The sequence below is a fragment of the Falco rusticolus genome, chromosome 6 (assembly GCF_015220075.1).
Source record: "Falco rusticolus isolate bFalRus1 chromosome 6, bFalRus1.pri, whole genome shotgun sequence".
Taxonomy (NCBI): Eukaryota; Metazoa; Chordata; class Aves; order Falconiformes; family Falconidae; genus Falco; species Falco rusticolus.
The window spans coordinates 42256753-42276534 of record NC_051192.1 but is presented as its reverse complement, the minus strand read 5'-3'; the positions used below and the strand labels follow the sequence as shown (position 1 = coordinate 42276534).

Below are 19782 nucleotides of genomic sequence, written 5' to 3'. Positions count from 1 at the left end.
GATATTTGCATGTATGTTGGAGTGGTTAAATTAACTATGCACACCGAGAAAGAATTAGTCACTTCATGTGAACGATACAGTTTAACTTCTATTTACTTTTTTTTTTTTTAAAGCAGAGTACAAAGGTGCTCACACTGCTAAAACACTTCCTATAGGAATAATTCTTTTTAAGGAGTTAATGCAACTTTACCTGTTTTAAACTATTGTAGCTTGATTTGTGGTTTGTGGCAGGAAAAAAATCTTTAAGTTATTTATACAGCTCTTACAATTTTGTGAATAGGAACTATTATTTATAAGTAAGCTTCAGTGCTGCCTCCAGAAATTCTGTTCGCTTTGCTAAGCGATACAGTTGAACAACAAAGGTCATTCATTGCTTGGTGTCTTCAAGGAAGAAGATGGTGACACTAACAAACCCTAAATTGTACTAGTTAAATGCAGACCATCTTAACATACTGGTAGTAGTAAAGAAGGAAAAAATGCTCAGCAGGTACCCAGGGAGACCAGCAGATTAATTGTCTTTAGTGGGCTCCAGATCACTTTAGAGGGATTTATTAACCATGTATCTTCTGCAGACACTATGAAGCTGCTTGAACATCCTTTGAGTACTTGAAATAACACAGTCAATGATGGTATCCATGTATTGCAAGTGTGTTTACTTTCCTGGTTTTAAAGAGGTATTAAAGGTGTAACCTGATAGTATTGCATCAGGACTGGGTGCTACTCTATTCTGTTTGCCGTGATTAGGCCTAGTTTTGGAAAGCATTTCTGTGTGGGCTGACACTTGTATCTGCATGCGGTCTCATCACCTCTGAAGGCAAGTGCTGGACTTACATTCTGGTATTTGCAGGAAGTGTAGGATCAAAACTGTAATGTTTTATAATCATAACTGTACAACTTATTTATTAAGCCATCATTTACAGTTTGGTTATATGTTTGAATCCTTTGATCCTTCAGAGATAAATATTCTCTGCAGCTGCATGATTCAGAACTGCTAAAGCACGATGAGCTGCTAGTTGTTCATCACTTTATGATTTCATTACTACTGTGGGTTATGTGCTCTACCATAGCTGAACACTATTAACTTCTGTTGTGTCTTTGAGCTTATTTGCAGTGTAACCGTATGTGATGGACAACATTTTTAGTCAAGCTACAACATTTTGGTATATAATTGGTGCTTATTCTAATTGGCAGTCTTGAAGCAGGGAAAAATCTTGGGCTTTATATAACTATATAAATTCTCTGTGTGTCTACTGGTCTTGAGTCATTCTTGTATCACTTGCATTCTCCTTTTAAGGAAAATCAAAGTAGAGGGTGGCAATCATATTTCATTTTTATAATAATAAGGTAGATTTTGGTCTTTAAAAAGCACTTGCACTGGAAAATTATTACTTACCCTCTGAAGGCTAATTAAAAAAACAAACCTTAAGACTATGAGAATGGTATTCAGCATGTTTATGATGCTGTAACTGCAGAAGGTTGTTAATGTTACTAAGAGAGGTTAGTCTCTTTGATTAAACAGTGTTACTTTGAAGTGGTTCCTGATTGCAGCTCTTCCTAGTAGTCTGAAGTTACTATTTATTGATCAGTTAATAGCATCTTCAGTTGTTAGTGTCACTTCCATTATTTGACTGGTTTGGTTATGATGCTCCTCATTAACCAGCTGTTTACAGAATATGACAGAACTGTGTTTAAGTCCTATGTCTACAAGTGGAGCAAAGTGATTTTTAAATGGACATGTGCCTTATGTTTCTGAACTGTAAGGTCAAACTGTCTTTGAAGAGGACAATAGCGTTTTTGTCCTTGGAATTGTTTGGTCTTTTTGCTACAATCAAAATGAATTATTTTATTCCCTTTGGTTTTGGAAACTGGAAAATAGGTACTCATGTTCCAAGTCATTCCCTGCTTGCAGACAGTGAAGAGAGGGAGTAGGAAGGAGATTAATTTGACAGCTAATTCCTGGAAAAGCATCGTGCTCACATAAACACTTGTCCTTTATCCTTTTGGCTTCATTTGTTCCTCCAGTGTGATACCCCTGCCTCCCCCTTCTATTTTACTCTTGACACCCATTCATCCAAAGCTGTATCTCATGTGCTTTGGAATCCTCTGCACGGGAGAAATAAATTTCTCTGAATCAACAAGTCCTAGCACTCCAAAAGCAAACATATTTTATACATCTTGACCTCTATAGCTTTTGACATTTAACCATGCCTTTGTAATCTTTGTTTCTTCATATTTGTGCTTCTGTGTGTTTTCCTACCTACTTTTTCCAGCTCTTATTTTCAGCTAGTTTTATTACTTTCTCCCTGTTGACTTTTATCTCTCATATACCAAGTGCATCACCACTTCTTTTTATCATTTCAGTGTTGTTTTCTATTTTCAAAGAGGTAAGCCAGAATTTGCTTAAAAGAAAAACAACAAACCATGTGCTTTCAAGCAGGTAAAATATTTATAATTCCTGCCTCCCTCATCCTCCAAAGGAAGAGAATGCAAATAGCAAGTAGTTTTATTTCTGTAACTTGTCTATTAAATGTAACATGAATTATTGTGAGCCCTTTTGGGCCTCAAGAGGGATGCTGTACTTGAGGTATTCTTAAAAATTATGCCTGTTTTAAAATGCTCAAGATGAGGCACCATAAATTACTTAATTTGTCTTTAAAATCTGGGTGTGTTATTTTATCTTGGAAATATATTTCCTAACTCTAACCTCATGATATTTAGCTGGTTTTCGTCTTTTCTTGGAAATTTGGCTTTGTGTTGCACTTTTTTTCCTTTGCCTTGCCCTGTTACACAGGCATACCCATTTTTTTTAAACTATTCAGTACTCATGTAAAAGTAGCTGCATAAAAAACTTGGAAAACAAATTTCTTTCCCCAGAGCAAAGATAGCATCTGTAACTGAAGGGCAGATCTCACTGCTGCACCTCGTCAGTTCAACCACTGAATTTACACATATGTGAAGTCCTTTATTGGTGCAATAAAAAACCTAAGGCACTTCATACTTACCGGTTTTATTTAGCTACGTTTACATACTCAAGAGAGAAAAGAACCCTTTGTGCCTTATGGTTATCTGAGGTATTGTTCCTGTAGGTTACAGGAAAGCAAAATGGAGGCTGAATGACATATGTATCAGAGTAGGATATGTAAAACAGGCATGTTGTTGTTCAGTAGCAAAGCTTGTATGGATGCACAATCTTCACAAGTTCCAGAGCACTGGTAGATGAGCTTGGCAGCTTTGATACTGTGAGTTAACTCTGCCCCTGTGTGCCAGCTCCCTTTCTTCTGGACCTCACTGTGCAGGTAGCAGGAGGGAACGTGTCTGCACCTGAGCTGCTGTAGTTCAGGCAGGCAAATTAAACTTCCTATAAAAGGTAGGTTTAAGTGAAGATGCCGACTGAACTGAGTTGACTCAGGCACAGTCATGTTTTCTTCTGTCAACTCAGTTGCAGGGTGAGTGGCTCTGGAGGAAGGCTGGAGCAGATGGTAGGATGCCGGAAGGGCTGAAGCAGTGCAGCTTTTTTCTCTGTAAACGTGAGTCAGAGCCCTATCACTTCTGATACCGTTTGACACTTGCACTGATTCAACAAACTGGAGATTTTTAAAGGTTTTTTTGAGCTAATTAACATTTTATTTTTGTGGGTATTTCTGTAACTGCATGCCTTTCAAAAGATGGATGGATGCTGGAAAAAGTATTTAAACTGAGACTGTTTATGTGCATATGTGTGTACAAATCATTGCTTTCTATCTGCTCTTGCAGCTGCTGGCAACCTGCTCCGTGCCTCCCACTTCTAAAATGAGTGTGACTGGAGGACATTCATGAGTCACATTTTCTGATGCGGTGTAGATTGTTCAATATTGAACTTCTATAGCATGTGCGCTATGGCAAAGTGGTGTAACTTGCTGCTCAGTGTGACAAACCTCTATGTGTAAACACTGATGTCGGTAAGCTGAGCATTTTCACTGTGTTATCAATAATCACCTTCATCTTATGGCAAATGTGTTCTGCTCTTGCAAGAGGTGGATTTTTAGTGTGAAGTTGTATTCCAAGAAGGTGAAATGTTCTTCTAATAACCTCTTTTATCTTTCTTCTTCGGCTCCTAAGATGAGTAGGTTACTTGTGTCTTTTGATGACCATGTTCTTAAACTATGACTTCCTTAGTAGGAAGTGCTACCAACCTGACTTCGGCTGTTAAAGTCTGCTACAATCGTGTATGGCACTTCCTGCTGAAAACTGCAAAATGGATTTTAAAGCAAAAATCATGGTGTATAAGCTAAAATGATTGTTCAACAACAGAACTGCATCCTTTTCTACATGGAAGGCGGTAGCTGTCTAATAGTGCATAGTGGCATAGGTGAACGCAGTGATGAGTAGGTGGTTCCCCACCCCACCCCAGTTTTCTTTGTTTTAAAAAAAAAGTCATTAAAATTAAACCAGAGCAATGTTTCTGTTTCTCATTTTGCCATATTATGCATCTCTGATAACTTAGTGAAAAAGACATGGAATACAGTAAGCCTAATCTTCAGGGTTTACTTTTTGTACTGAATTTATATAGATATACAAAATGATACAGCAGACTCCTAAGGGATGGTGTGCATTCCAACCAGATGTTATTTATTCTTTACACTAAATTACTTTGAAAATACTAACTGTCAGAATCTAATGTCTTTCAGGTACAAAGTATATCTAATACTTTTTCCCTTGACAAGGGACTTTCCTTGGTCACAAAAAAGTTTACTTAATTCCTCTCATCTAAGTTTCCCAGTGATCTGTGCAAGTATGTCTGCTGGTTTCTCCCTGGCCAAAAGGGAATAGTTTTGTACTACCCTAACTTAAAGTAGCACTTCACTGAGCAGGTACATCAGTTTAAACTTTAAAATCTGCTTTGAATGAATTATACGTTATAAATCAAAATCCTTTTGCCCAGCAACATACTAATAGCATTTGATATTAGGTCATGCACTTCTGCTTTTCAAGGCTAGGTCTATTTATGAATAATGATAAAAATAATTATGTAAACGTAATGATATAGATGGATAATGATTCAAATTTTTCATTTTTCAGGGTAAAATTCTATGAGGATAACGGAAGGATAGCCTCTTGTTTTTTGGAAGTCTTACCTCCTTCAGTTCCCCTGAAACTGCAGAGGCTTTTTATGGTTTTGTAACACTAACTCCTTTTCCAAAAGAAGTGTTAAATAGCTTTTTTCTCCAAGGGTGGGGGTTTTTGTTTTATTTTGGGTTTGGGGATTTTTTTGTTGTTTGCGGGTTTTTTGTATTCAGGTTAGTTGATGGCCTTTATCTGCTGTTTCATGGAGAAGACAAGTTTTGAACACAATTTTTGGTTTTTTAATTTACTTCTTTCTCACCTATAGTTCTACTTACATTTCCACCTTTTTGGAGGTGGAGGGCAATGAAAATAGTGGGTATAATGGTGTAAGAAGTGATGTTGGCGTCTCAGATACCGTGTTCTCTTAGGACCTCGAGGAAATCACTGTATAGCATTGGACCATCGACATATGCATCTTCAGAGTAAAATGTGAATGTTTGTGATTTTTTGCCTGATGTTACCGTGACCCCTTGGAGAAAGAGGGGAAATTCCATCATAGCCCGCTGTGGTGGTGTTTTCTACACTCATCATAGCTCAGCCTGATTGTTGTAGATAGGTGTAAATTCTCACCTGGGATATTTGATATTCCTTCCAGAATGGGAAAAAAGGTAATTTCAAAAGTTTGGTTATACTTAGCTATATAAATGTCTTCAAATATTTACAAATGCTGATGGATAAAACTTCTGTACATCTTCAGCCTCCAGAATGTGAGGTTAGATGTGTAATTTTGTGACAGATGCTTGGTAAAATCTATTTTAATTTATCCCTCAAAGTTTGAGGTTTGTATTGTTGATATAATCTGTATAGTATGCCAATTTTGTTTTCTGCTTCCCTGAGTAGGTACTGTTGCCCCTTAATGGCTGTGTACCAAAGATATACAAAATGTGTCTTCTGGAGACTAATGTAGGGAGAGTCGTACCAAATAGACTTAAACTATTGAAAAAGTAATTTCTATTCGTTGTTCCTGGAAGATTGACGTTGTCAGGTGACCATCTCTGGGACTCTTCTCACATCAACCCTGCAGAAATTTTCATACCTTGTTTGAAGGAAAGACTTTTTTTCCAGATGTTTTCTCAAATCAGTTTCTCAGGAATCATGTTATGTGTTTAGGTTCATGTAAAGTATTCTTACTCATGTTTGAATTTGGAGTAATGATACCAAAAATACTTTTGTTCCTACCTGATTTATTTTCTGTCATAGCTGTGTTGCATTATTATCTTGTAAATGGCGTTTCATATGAAACTAAGTATATCAGTGGAACTGGATGGCTGAGAAATTACCTTTCTTTAGAATGGAAAGAGAATTAGTCTGTGCAGAACTTGAACCAAACTGTTCTGTTCATTCTTTTATTTTTTGGGGGCTGGAAAAATATATTATTAAAAATACCTGGGCATATTTGTAGATTCAGTAGAAACTGAAATGCTGAAACTTGAACTGGACATTAAATATATAAATTATCTTTTAACAACTAAGTTATACCTTCTAGGTCGCCATTCTAGTGTAGCATTAAACTGTTATTTGTAACATTCAAACATCAACTAATTAATGAGAAAGTGAAGATGACTGCAGAAGAGGAGAAAGCTGAGAATATTTTTGACTTTCTAAGCTGCATGATTGTTTCAAAATAGTTCAGTCAAAACCCCACTGGCTTAAAATACTGCCATATTTTGAAAAATCGCTTAAAACTATGTAACTTTATCTAGAATGTTTTTGTTATCCTGATTGATGATCCTTCCAAGAGACTGTAGTAGCTGATAATCACTTAAGTTCCAGGCTGCCAGTAAAGGCTTGTACATATCAATGCAGCTCATTCATTTGGCAAAGCTGATGAGGAAGGGGACAAATCCCCCAAAGTTAGCTGGGACTACCAAAGTTTATTAAACTTCATATAATTACAGCCTATTTTTTTCAGAACTCAATACAAACACTTTAAAGTGGGTAAGCTTTTTACAAACTAACAAAGCGGACTAAAATCAAGATTAAGCCTATCTGTAATAGCCAAAGATAAGATTCTGTTCATGTTTCTCACATTACAGAAGTGTAAAATGTACTTGGGGAAGGAGGCTCAAGTGTTCTGGAGTTTCAGTTTTATCTAACACCCCCCCTGTCCCTTAGCCTTCTGTACATGTTCATATTCGAATGCCTGTTGGTACAGCAGTTACTAGATGAAGGGGGCTTTGTATTTGCAATACCTGACCATGGGCTTTCTGCAGTGTGCATTAGTGGAGCTCTTACCCAGTTGCATTTCAGAACTTCAACTGCTAATTTGACAGCGCTATATGATTATTTAGCTTCTGTATTCCTGATCGCTTCTTTTTCATAAGGGTTTATTCACGTTATTGTGGGATAGTGGCTAATGAGGTCTTACATAATGAGCCTGGCTAATGAGATCACAGCTGGTTTTGTTTTATGTTTTTCCACTCCTGCTGTTCTCTTAAGTTGCTTACTGCAATAAATACTGGCAGTGTGCATTTATTGTGGTGAATGTGCAGTCAGTTCAGTTTCTTTTTCAAATTTTACTCTTATTTAAAAAAAAAAGTACAAAAAAGAGATTAAATAGAATACTGAAACTAAGTTGAAAACTTGGGAACCTGAACTCAGAAATGAAGACATACGTAAAATCTGTATCTTGTTAATTTCATGTTATAGTTTAAGTACAAGAAAACAGTTACATTGCCTGCATTGAGTGAATGTATGAAATAAATTTCTGGGGTTTAGCATACTTTTCTTATACGTGTGATCAATATGTACTAGTTCTTAAAAGCAAGGAACAGATACATTAGAATTTGTTACTATTTTGGCATAAACATTCAGTATATTACTAGAAGTTAAGAATGTAGATTAAACAACATTGTCTTTTTTGAGCTGTCTGAATATCAGGAAATTGCAGTCCTGGTCTTGTGTGCAATACACTTGTCAGATATCCTACTGGTTATGAATGCTGTGTTTCAGGGTAGAGAAGCAAGTGTCGGACCAACTTGTACTTAAATTTTGCTGTCATGCCTGTTCTCATGGTATAGGTTTTTATGACACAACTGTCTATGCATGTTCCGTAGTAAATACTGTTTTATTGGCAAAAAAGGCTTTCTAGTGTTGAATTAGAATGTGGAAGTGTTGTAATTCTTTTTAATTGAGAACTATGTAAAGCAGTTAAAAGCACTAAGAAGAAAAGTAAAAGCTAGATAGCGGTGACTTCTCTCATCAGTTTTGCAACTCTGTAATAAACTTGCTTCTTGTGAATGTGGTTTTTTGAAAGCTGAAGGTCATAGTGCTTCTATATAGTGAAAAAATACAACTTTGAAGATACATGATTTGAACTCTTTCCAGGGCTGGACAGGCATTGAGTGTGGAAACAGCCAAGTAAACTTTGTCATTAGCCTGAGTAGACTGGTACATGAAACGTGTTGCATGGTGTGATATAAAAGATTGGAGTACACTGTGTAAAGAACAGTCGCTTCTGATTTGCCTCAGTGAATTAGCCTGGAGAAAGGAAGGCTTGGGGGGCATCTTATTAAAATAAGTACCAGACTGGAGGGTGGGAGTGGAAAAAAAAATATAAAAATTGAGCCTTGGACTCTTCTCAGCAGTGCCCAATGACAGGACAAGACACAATGGGCATGAAATGAAATACCATTTAAACGTAAGAAAAAGGGTTTTTGGGGTTGGTTTTTTTTGGTGTCTGCCTGTTTGGTTTGGGGTTTTTTTTGCTGTGAGGATGATTGAACAGTGGCCCAGGTTGCCCAGAGAGGCTATGGACATACTGAAAATCAACCAGATGCAGACCTGAGGAGTTTCCTCTAGTTGACTCTGGGGCAGGGGGGTTGGACTTGCTGACCTCCAGAGGTCCTAGCCCACCTCAGCAACTCTGTGAAAATCTGAGAACTTCTTCCCTTAAGACAGCAAAAGATAGATCTAGCGAGATAACTTTGATCTTGTTTTAATGTCCCTTTTATTACATGTGTATTTCATAAGAACTTCAGTCTTATGTAGTCTTAGGATCTGAACCTAAAGTCTCAGTCCAACAAAATGTAAACATTTTCAAGTGAAATATTCGTAGCTGTTCATTGTCCCCTCTTGTGTTTTCTCACCTTTGAATATGGCTTTCTCAGTTCAAAGTGCATTTTCCAACATTTCTTGGGAGTTTCTTTTCCTGCTTTCTTTTGCTGATCTGCTGTTCCTCACCAAGCTTTGTCATCTACTATCCACCTGGCTTTTGCTGAAATATAGTTAGTATTTTCTTATCATGTAAACAACATCATTAAGTTTAAATAAAATCAATTTCATCCAGAAGAATGTCTCTGTATACAGTTGTTCCAGCAGTGTGATGTGTTTATCAGTTTGTCCGTGTCTCACTTAAATTTAGGGAACTTTTCTTCCATCTAATCTTCCTAGCCACTTGTTCCCTTTTAATAGAACACTGTTGCTGTAGAAGGGATGGGAAGGCAGTAAAGGTGAAATTGAAAGACTTAGTTTTCCCCTTTCCATAGTCATAAGGATGAGAGTATTATTTTTTTTCTGTGATCTACATTATATTTGCCTGTATCACTGTGCAGATATGTAAAATCATGGGGTCTGTCTCCCAGTGCTTGAGCCAGGTCAAAAAAGTTGTTTGGGCTCTGCAGGTTCAGCTTCTTCCTTGAGCCTGCTACTTGACAAGACAAGCTTCAGATCGACTCTTGGACCTTAACGGATGGCACGTTCTGGCTTCTGGACTCCTAGACATGGATGAAATGGTTTGTCTGAAAAGCTGCTAAAGCTGGACTTGTCTTTGGGGAAGGGAAAACACCCTAGACCTGTCAGAGTAATCCAAACTCCCTTTAAATATGCATTTGCTTAAAAAAAAAAAATAATTGTAAATTCCAGTAAGGCAGGTGTCTGGTTCTGGATTACAAACTGGAAAGAAAAGGATAATAGGAGAAAGCTTAAATGAAACAGTGTATTCTATTTGAACCAAATATATGTGAATCTCTGTCCTATAGTAGCTGTCATTGCTAAGTTTCTCTGAGGCTGGTGGAAGTCAAAGGGGCATTTCCCCGTAACACATATTCAAAGAACTATTTTTGAGTGGACCTCATGTCTGTAGATCTGCCTGCTTTTTCTGAGGGAACAGGGGCTGGATTATTACTGCTCATGAATTCAAAACTTCAGCATCCCAGTTTCCTTTCTGTTTAGCAAGCTCTGTTGCAGCAAGAGATCTGGTGGTGGTAGGCTGCTGAAAAGGATGGACCCACCTCTTCCCTTCTCCCAGGTCTCCAATGTTACTTCTTTTTGTCTGGCTCTGCTGTTTTCCCCCACCCAGTAGTGAACCACTTCAGGGAGTTCCCTTCCTGCAGAAAGCTTATCCTTTGCTTCTGCCCACACAAAGAAAAGCTTTCTGCTGCTTTAAAACCCTGAGCTGAATCCCTGAAAATTCAGAAAAATGTTATTACAAGCACAAGAGAGGAAGCGAGAGGGAGGGCATTGTCAGATCATCTTAGTTGTGATTTGAAATTGCATCCCAACTTGGTAACACTTGTCACGTAGTCTTGGTTTGTTGTTTGGCATCTGTGAGGGTGCAAACAGAACAACTTTAGGCTTACCTATTTAGTTGCTTAATAAGAACCTACAGAGTTGTGACTTCTTAACCATAATTTATTTCTGAAGTAACTGGATTGTAGTTTACAGAACACGAACTGCAGCATCTTTCAAATAACACATGAAGTGCTCCTTAGTTGATGATGTCTTAGTTTTTTCTGTAAAAGTTCTGTTTTGTTTTGTTTTTTAAATTTGTTTTTTAAAACCCACACTATACCCAATTCTGTAACACAACACGGGGGAAGTGACTGAAGCAGTTCTTCTTCCTGCATCCTTGCCTGTGTAGACTGTGTTCCCCATATCCAGATTGCAGAGCTACTGTATTGTATTGCATTTGATAGCAGAGCCAATAGAAAAGCTGCATGAATGCTTCTTCACCTTAGTTTGTATAAAACCAGCTAAGTTAGCCCAAATATGCTAACCTGAACCAGGAAAGGAGTATTCTTAATCCTTGCCATTTCTGCCATGCTTCAGCTGATATAGCAAACAATGCAGGGAAATTGCCTGTTTCTTCACAGTCCCATTTAGCTGCCTATTCGAGTGGTTGTTTTGTTTATTGGTGTGTTTGGTATTGTAAATGTTGAAAGTTTCAACTCAGGAGGGTGAAGAAAGAATCATAAAGCAGTTAACTGAACAGCCTGCATGCAAGAGTCAGTTGGAATGGATGTCTCTATTCACAGTGCCATAAAAGAATTGGCTTTTAAAATTATTTTGTTAATAAGACACCTAAAGCTAATCAAAGCAGAAGGAAATGTCTATAGAGCAGAAGATGGGGAAGAAGTTGTGGACTGAAATCTGTCAGAGATTAATCTAATTCAGTATAAGACCTTGGAAGAATAGTCTTTTACAAGACACTAAGCTCAGAAGGCTCTCTTCTCTTTACCTTGAGCTGTAGAGGTTGTGAGACTTCTCATCACTGACATGAGTGTTCATCTTAAGAGTAAAATATGGGGGGGTTTCCTCTAATGTAATGAACCCCAGACCCTTTCAGGATCAGGCTGCACTGTGCGTTTTGGTTTTTTTAATGATAGTCCCTGAAAGCCAGAATCTCATTTCCACTACTTGAGTATATCCAAAAAAGTGTGCTGGAGGTAGAAGGACATTTCAGAGGAAAGTGTATAAAGATTAGGTGGGATAAAAAAAATAATTGCTTTTTTTACTGGAGAGGAGCTTGGGAAACAGGCAGTTTGCTATGAATGTGAAAATCAAACCAGTCTGATATAAGAAAAGCAACTGCCATGCTTGGATCCCAGTCAGTGAAACTGTTGTGGGCTGACATCCAGCTTGACTGAAAGGTAAACATGCCCTTCCCAATGCACATACCTTTCTATTATGGCATCCTAGAAAACTTCAACCAACAGTTAAAGTTGCTAAATGATAGTCTGGAGATGCAGCATTACCCAATGATTGGCTGTTCTTGGCAAAAGCCAGTTTATTTTCTGTTCTGAACCTTTTTTTTTTATTTTTTTTTAAATAGTTGTTGGCACTAGCCCTTGCTGTTCCAACAAAAGAAATCATATTTGTAAAAGAGAACATAAGTTTTTTGCTTCTTAGTTCAATACAAAAAAAAGTGACATTTGTTGCAAAGTTAATTTACTGTTAATGAAATAACACTGTCACTGAAATAAGCTTTTAATTTGAGCTTTATTGTAAGTATTCTTTCTGACTGCAGAAGGTCAAAGATTTAGGGAGCATACAACTTGTCACTGAAGCTGATCCCTACAGATAAGAGTTGCATAGTTATGCCATTCATCCGTAACGAGTACATCCCTAGGCCAGCTATGCTTGCCTTCATGTTCTGGATGATGAAAAGACTGACAATTTCAGAACATTGTTCAATAATTGCATGGTTCAATGGGGGGGATGAGGAGTGAGGAGGAACTGAAGTATCTGCTGTAATATTTACTTCTGGGAATTAATTTCAGTTACTTGAGGGACAGTTGTTTTGTGTCCATATTTAGTTAGTACTTTTAGGCAAGCTAGTAATAACTTTTGATATCTGTGCTGGATTTTTCAGTTATTGTATCCAATACTGTAAACAGAGTTGGAGTGCACTCAAAATTGCTTATGCATGGTTGTGTCCTACCAACATCTCTCTCACTTCAGCAGCTGAAAGTGAAAAATAAACATGACAAAAGCTGTGAATAGATACGAGGTATTGAAGTGGCTTGCAGAGATACATTGGCAGTCCTAGTTCATCAGTGCAGAATTAAGAACTCTGGGAATGACAGCGTGGTGCATACATCTTCATGATTCAACTCCTTTTGGGATTTGATTGTTTATCTTTGTTTCAAGAGCAGGTCAGAAAAGAGAGCTGTTAAGGACGCTAGTGCTTTAAGGTTTCAAAATCTTTTTGTTTTTTAATCCAGTTCCCTTTTCTTACTGTTCCTGATTTCTCTTGTGCTTATCTTTCATGACGGAAGCTCTGTGGCTCTGGTTGAAGTTGTTTGGGTTTTTTTTGTTTGTTTTGGTTTTTTTTACTTCCAGTGCCATGTTGGTGAGGAAAAGACCCAGAAGACAAGCTTGCAGGTTACATATTGAAGAGATAATGGGTTACTCTGAATCTTTGTTGTTAATAGGCAGGAGTATGCAAGTGTGACAGTCTCACAAAGATTGATGTTGCGTTGTCTTCATAAAAGTATTGACATCTGCCCAAGCTTGAGTCTTTCGTGTGTGGCAAGAACTTTTTTGTCAAGTAAAATCTTTGAAACCTGTGCCTATGCCTCGCATGCCTTGCTGAGGGCATGGCAGTACTCTTTCACTGAAATGACAGTTTTGAGCAGTGCCAGCCTACTCCTGAGTTTGGTAGCACAACTGTTTTTGGGAGCTAAGCTCTACTCTGTGGAGCTTCTTTCACCTGTGGCTACAGGCAGCGTAAATGAAGAAACAGTAAAACTGCTTTATTCACCACACATCTCCCAGTTTCTGCAATCTCCAGTTGTGTGTATTATTACCACCAAAGTTGTCTTTGCTTGAACCCAAGTTCATTTCTAGAACAGTCACACCCACAGCTTCAATTGAACCAGGGCTTCTTGGTGGGCTGGGGGTCTTGAAATGAAAAGCTCTGTCATAAGGGGTATGACAGGGGAAGGAGAACCTGCCAGAAGGGTATGAAATTTAAGTTCTACAGGCATGCTGGCATTTTATTTAATTTTGAAATGTCTTGAAAGTAGCAATCTTGCAGTTTGTTTTACCATAGGTTTTTTGCATGTAATTTTTAAACAAATAAATTCCCAGCCAGACACTATTTCTATTCTTTTCCACATACTCTCTCCCAAATCAATGTCTCTTCTTTCCAAATACTTTTTATGTACTTGCTCTTTACCATTGTGTTCTGTGGACTGATGCTTCTTCCTCCAGTCTCTTCATTCTGTTCAAAACAGCTTTTGAACTTGATGCAGGATGGGAGAGGTAAAGGCAAGGGGCTGCATTCATTTTGTAGTGGTGGTGTAGTCTTGCCCTGCTTTATTCTCATTTCTGCAAGCATTGCAGATAAGTCTCTTAAAGTTGCTTTTGTTTTTCTGTGCTCCATGAATTGAGGAGGGAAGCACTGTAGATAGCCAGAGTACTAGAAAAGAAGAGGTGCTGTGCTGCGTGCTTTTACAGAGGTAAGGCATTTGGCTGTTCAGGTGGTACTTGTTTGCCACTGTTACCTTTCACACTGCTCATGATGTGGGTGACTGGAAGAAACCGAGGAAGGTTTGGAGATGCTCTTTGCAGGCAACAAAATACGAATGAGTAGAATTGGACAGCCCAGGTCGTGGCAGAAATACTCCTGCACGGGAAGGGCTACTGCTCTGCTGTATAAAACAAGGTGGCTCAATGCATAACGTGTCTTTAACATGGTACATCATATGTTGTACAGAGTACTTGATTAAGTGAGTCTGAATGCTGCTTGTATAGGAATTGTTATAAGAAAAAACACTTTGTAATCCTAAATACTCATTTTGCTTTTCAGTTAAAGTTCCAAGTAGTTTGCATAAGGGGAGCTATTTGATTTAAGTACATGTCGATAGTCAAACTTGTGGAATACCAAAGAGGCCAGTGAAGCTGCCTGTGCCTCCATGAAATGGAAATTCACAGCAAATTTACACTGGCAGAGTCCATGGGGTAATAGTATTTCATGCAGATAATTTTAATTTTGTGACCATTTTATGCATGGGCTTCTTTACATTTCCAAAAGAACAATCTTTTAATGCTTAAAGCACTGCTTTTTACAAGGTAATGTACTGCAGATAGGTAATTAGGCATGCCAGCCCTGTATTGACTGTTTTTAATTTTTGTATTGCAGTGCTTCAGAACTTACATTTTTTACTACTACTATTTTTTGTAATTACTTTCAACTTAATTTTTGTATTCCAATTCTGACAATCAGCTTTCATTTTTGCTTTCTATATGATAGTATTAAATATTAAATATTTTCTGTTTTGAAGGTGCAGGAAACTTACTGCTGCTTCAGCTTTGACAGATTATAGTTCTAAATTTATTTTCAGTTTGTAAGATGACTCCACCTTCTGATAGCTGTGTTGACTAAAGTGGACTAAAGTTCATTTGCTGGTAGGAAACTGAGGAGACCAGCTTGACTCTGCAGTGACAGCATTGGTCTAGCATGTGTGAAAAAAGTATAAATAACTCAAAGTATTTAACACAAAAACGCTCAAAGTATTTAACTGTATTTGGTGGTTATAAAAGGGCCAAGTGTTGATCAGACTGCAGGCAGCTCAGAGATCTGTGCATGTGTGTGACGGACATGCTGGGTGATAATTTTTGCTTCAGTACAGATTTTCCTCAGCTGTGTTGATCAGCAGGCACAAAACCTAGTTAATACTAAATAGCTGGCAGGATGGGGAAGCAAAACTACTTTTACTTTGCTGTTTATTGTTATTTATTATTAAATTATTACACTATGGCTTGGGGTAGGTTTTTTGCAGTAAGATTGGCACTGGCTGCTTCCTCAGCTAGTTATCAAGGCTCCCTGCCATCTTGAGTTTATTTTCCTTGCACAAAGCCTGGGAAAAAAAGATGAACCTTGTTCTTGGAGGTCACTATGTCCGGCTGTCTTTCTGAGCAATGGCAGTGAACGCATTTCAGAACTACTGACCTTTCATATATAGTATCATGCCACTGGGTGCCCTCGTTTAAAGCAAGGACCCTCAGGACACTGCGGGGATTTCAGCAGCTGCAGAAGTGAATGAAGAGGATGTCCTGTTAAGGCAGCTGAGTGCAATCTACTCTTGTACTGGCAGGTTCCACTGGAATTTTCTTTAAGCAAAAACTCATCCACAAACAAACCTTTTTGTTTATTTGATGAAAGCAGAGTTTTAAAGGGACTGTCTTATTCTTATGGGAAGACATAAATTTAATTTTAGTATTATTTACTTTGATATAGGAGGCTGGCTTCTGGGAGAGCTTGAATCCAGTCATCCACATCTGTTTCTTTTGATCTCATGTCATGTTTGCAAACACAATTATGTCACCAATTTATTAAAGGTATATCAGTAGAATGGAGTTTGACATGTGGTGGAATCTTTCCAAAGGAGAAAATGAGCATTGACAGATGCAGCCCCGATAATATATTGACATTTTTTTCTTTCTTTCTTATTTTTTTTTTCTTTTTGACTGGCAACAAACTTACTGTGTCCTTTCCTAAGAAGTACCTAAATGTAGTTGTGTTTTAGAGGTGTGGTTCGTACTATAATTCATACTACAAATTGAAGGCCAGCTCTAAGATCTTGTTCATTACAGCCAAAAATATATTTTTAAACACACTGTATTTTAAGATGGTATCTTCCCATTTTAATTTTTTTTCACATGCTTATGCTTTAAATTGTTCTTCAGAAAATTTGCTTTCAGTTTATACTCCACTAATAGGACTAACCTGGTCAAATGAAACTCCTCAGAATAGTACATTTCTCCTTGAAGCATTGCTCGGTTAGATGCAGGATAGCGATTCAACAAATTATGTGTACTTGGTATTGTGCAAAACAACAGTAAAAAATTCTGTAAAGAGAAATCTGTTGGGGATGAGTGGACTTCTCTTTCAGTGGCACTGAACTATGATAAATATGGCATTAAGTATCCATGCAGAGATCAGATTAAATCAGATTATTCTTTTCAGACTTGAATGATGATTTCTTTGAGTGAAGTCTTAACATGTTCGGAAGAGATCACAGGCAATGCTTATGATGTGTACAAAACCCCCTGTTAATTTACACTGACACTAACAGTATTTGTTACTGTAGATGAGAACTGGCATGTGTTTAATTACTTGAACATGTGTTTTTCTGTTGCTTTTGTTGGAGAACACTGTCTCCTTCCTTACAGACCTGGTTGTGCTTGGGGTGATGTATAATGGCTATGTAATGAAAGATGCTGTCTTCCCTTGGGCATTGTTTCTCTAACAACAGATAAGTTAGGTAGTTAAACTGAGAAATGTCTTGAATTTTTTTAATTTCAATTTTCTGAATTTCTTCCCTTCTATTTCTCTCAAATTTAGAGAACCTATCAGTAAAACTGGCAGTTTCTTTATCACAAGAATTTCTTCCTTCCCTTCCCCTTTCCTCTCAGCACTCCAGGAACCTTAAAAAGGTTGGCGTTTCTCCTACCCAGAGAGGATGATGCTGAGAGAGTTATGGTGATTGTCTTTGGATATATAGAAGAACGATAAAAAAAGCTTCTTCATCTTGTTTTGAGACATGACAGGAAGTTCTGACTTCAAGTTGCAGTGGGAAGTATTCAGGTTAGAGGTTAGTAGATGTTAGGGGAAAAGAACCCTTTCCAAGCACAAGGATGGATAAGGACTGAAATAAATTTCCTAGGAAGACTGTGGAATTTGTCATCATTAGAAGTTTTTTTCCAAAGCAGGCTAGACAAAGCTTTATCTGAATTGATTTCATGTATAGCTGATCTATTCTTGGGGAAGGCTAACTTCCAAAGGTGGTTTCACTACCATTATTCATGAATATATCTATGAAATACTAGAAGGATTTTAGCTGAAACTGTTACTTTTCTTGTCTTACTAATAATGCAACACTATTGCGGTTGGGGAGAGGAAGAAGTGTACTGTATATTGGGTGGAACGTAATTACGTCAGTTACTGAATGCATTGTAACTATTACTAAATAGAGGTGATATTAGGAGGACTTTTGACCTTTCAAAAAGAGGAGGGCTATTGGTGACTCGTATAAAAGAGTTTTAAAAGGAACCTACAATCTGGAGTTTAGAGTTATCTTAGTAGTCTATTAAAGTGGCAAGAAATTGATCTAAATATTCACTGATGTCTTAGGAAAGGTAATTAATGAAGTACAACATTAAAAATTTAATAGGGTACCAAATTGACCAGATGGTGTTTTCCAGTCCTACAGCATACAAAAATTTATAATTTTATTATAAAGCATGTTCTTTTTCAGTGTTCATATTAATCAGCTAGTTATAAATGTATTTTCTTGTTACTAGGAAAAATCATACCCCACTAGTAAACATACAGTTTGCTTATTGGCTGCTAAGGCAATTTGTCAGTTTTTTCTGATGAAAAAGCAATCTTTTGCAAAGCCTGAGGGCTTTTTGGAAACAAATAATACCGTACTCCTGGGCATCATTTTTCCAGAAGATGATGTCACTTTTAATATGTATCTTGTCATAGGGAAGGGTTGGGCCCCTTTATTCCCCCTTGAAGAAAAATGGCAGATGGGAACAACTTGCTGATGCCCACAGCTTCTTTGATGGCTAGAGGTAGATTGGACCGAGTGATCAGGAGTAGCTCCTGTCTACCTGAGTTTTTGGATAGTGTATGCATAATTTCTAGGAAGCCCTGGAACTGGAGTATGTACGTTGACCAACTGTGACATATAACTTGGAAATGGCTATTGCCTGCAGCTGTCTTCTGCCACTGGAGAAGCTTATGTGGTAACCTTATTAGAAATGGAGTGGTCCAGCATCTTAAATACATTGAACTAAAATCAAAGGTAGAATATGAAACTTGCAAAACTTTCAAAGTGCTTCCATGTGATACATTAAGCTCTAAATATGTGAATTTCTAAATTACAGTATGCATTGGTGAGAGATATATTAAAAGTTAAGTGTATGAGAACATGAATGTTTGTTTTGGTCTACATAAAATAAATACTCATGGAATCCATTCTTACTGTTTGTATTAGTAAACACCTGAGTTTTAATGAACTAGTACTTAGATTTTTTTTAACAGGTCTAAGCAAGTGTACCTGTCCAATGTTAGCCTTGAAATCGGAAGGAATAACAAAAACTTCAGTTCAACAAGGTAACTTTGAGATAGACAAAGCGATGAAAGCATTGGCAAATGTTGCAGGAATGGTCCTGAATTGACTGGGAGGACCACAGACTGGTCCACAGCGGCAAGTGGAGTGGAGTTTGCTTCTCTCAAACTGTTGAAGTGTATCTGGGACAAGTTGTCAGGGTTTTTATGGGAAATAACCTCTTAAATTGGTGTGGGAGCAATTTGACAGTGAGAGAACACTTCTGGATCTGGTGGCATGGCTGTAATTACTGTGCTTAGTTTGAGTGTTCTAAGAAGTAATTTGGATAGATAACCACCTCTGGACCTGTTGTTTCACAGATCTTTGAGATCTTATTTGTCTGCTGTAGCTAGATATTCTCACTCGGTACTGTTGATAGTCTCTTCAGCCCTTAATAAGCAAACAGCTAACCTGCTCTGTTTGATTAGAGTTAGCTTGTAAATTGTTTACCAACACGTGGAATCCTGTGCTCCTGCCACTCAGCCATACTTTTTATCTCTTCCTTTTCTTAGGAAAGGAGAAAGCTGTGCTTAGCTGCAGAATACATTGCAAACAAGCTGGTTTGTACAGACCAGACTTGACCATGACTTTTAATCCTTCATGAAGAGCGTCACGTTAGTCACCCTCTTAACTGGAGTGGTAATGGAGTTTCAGCTCCTATGTCTCTCTCTCTGTGACCCTAGCTGTGGTGGTTCATTACAAAGGGGAGAGAAAAGGTCTCTTTGGATGAATGGACACCAAACTATTTTAGCCTGTATGTGCTTCTATTACTTTGTGGCTGGAATATTTTATGTTACAAAAAAAAAAAAAAAAATTACTGTTAAAGGAACTATAT

The 19782-nt window shown here is 37.6% G+C and overlaps 1 protein-coding gene across 4 annotated transcripts in view; it reads left to right on the top strand.

Moving 5' to 3' along the window:
- Positions 1-19782, top strand: part of ZDHHC14 (zinc finger DHHC-type palmitoyltransferase 14) — a 112665-nt gene that overhangs the window by 1914 nt on the left and 90969 nt on the right. The gene's annotated exons all lie outside the window — the stretch shown is intronic.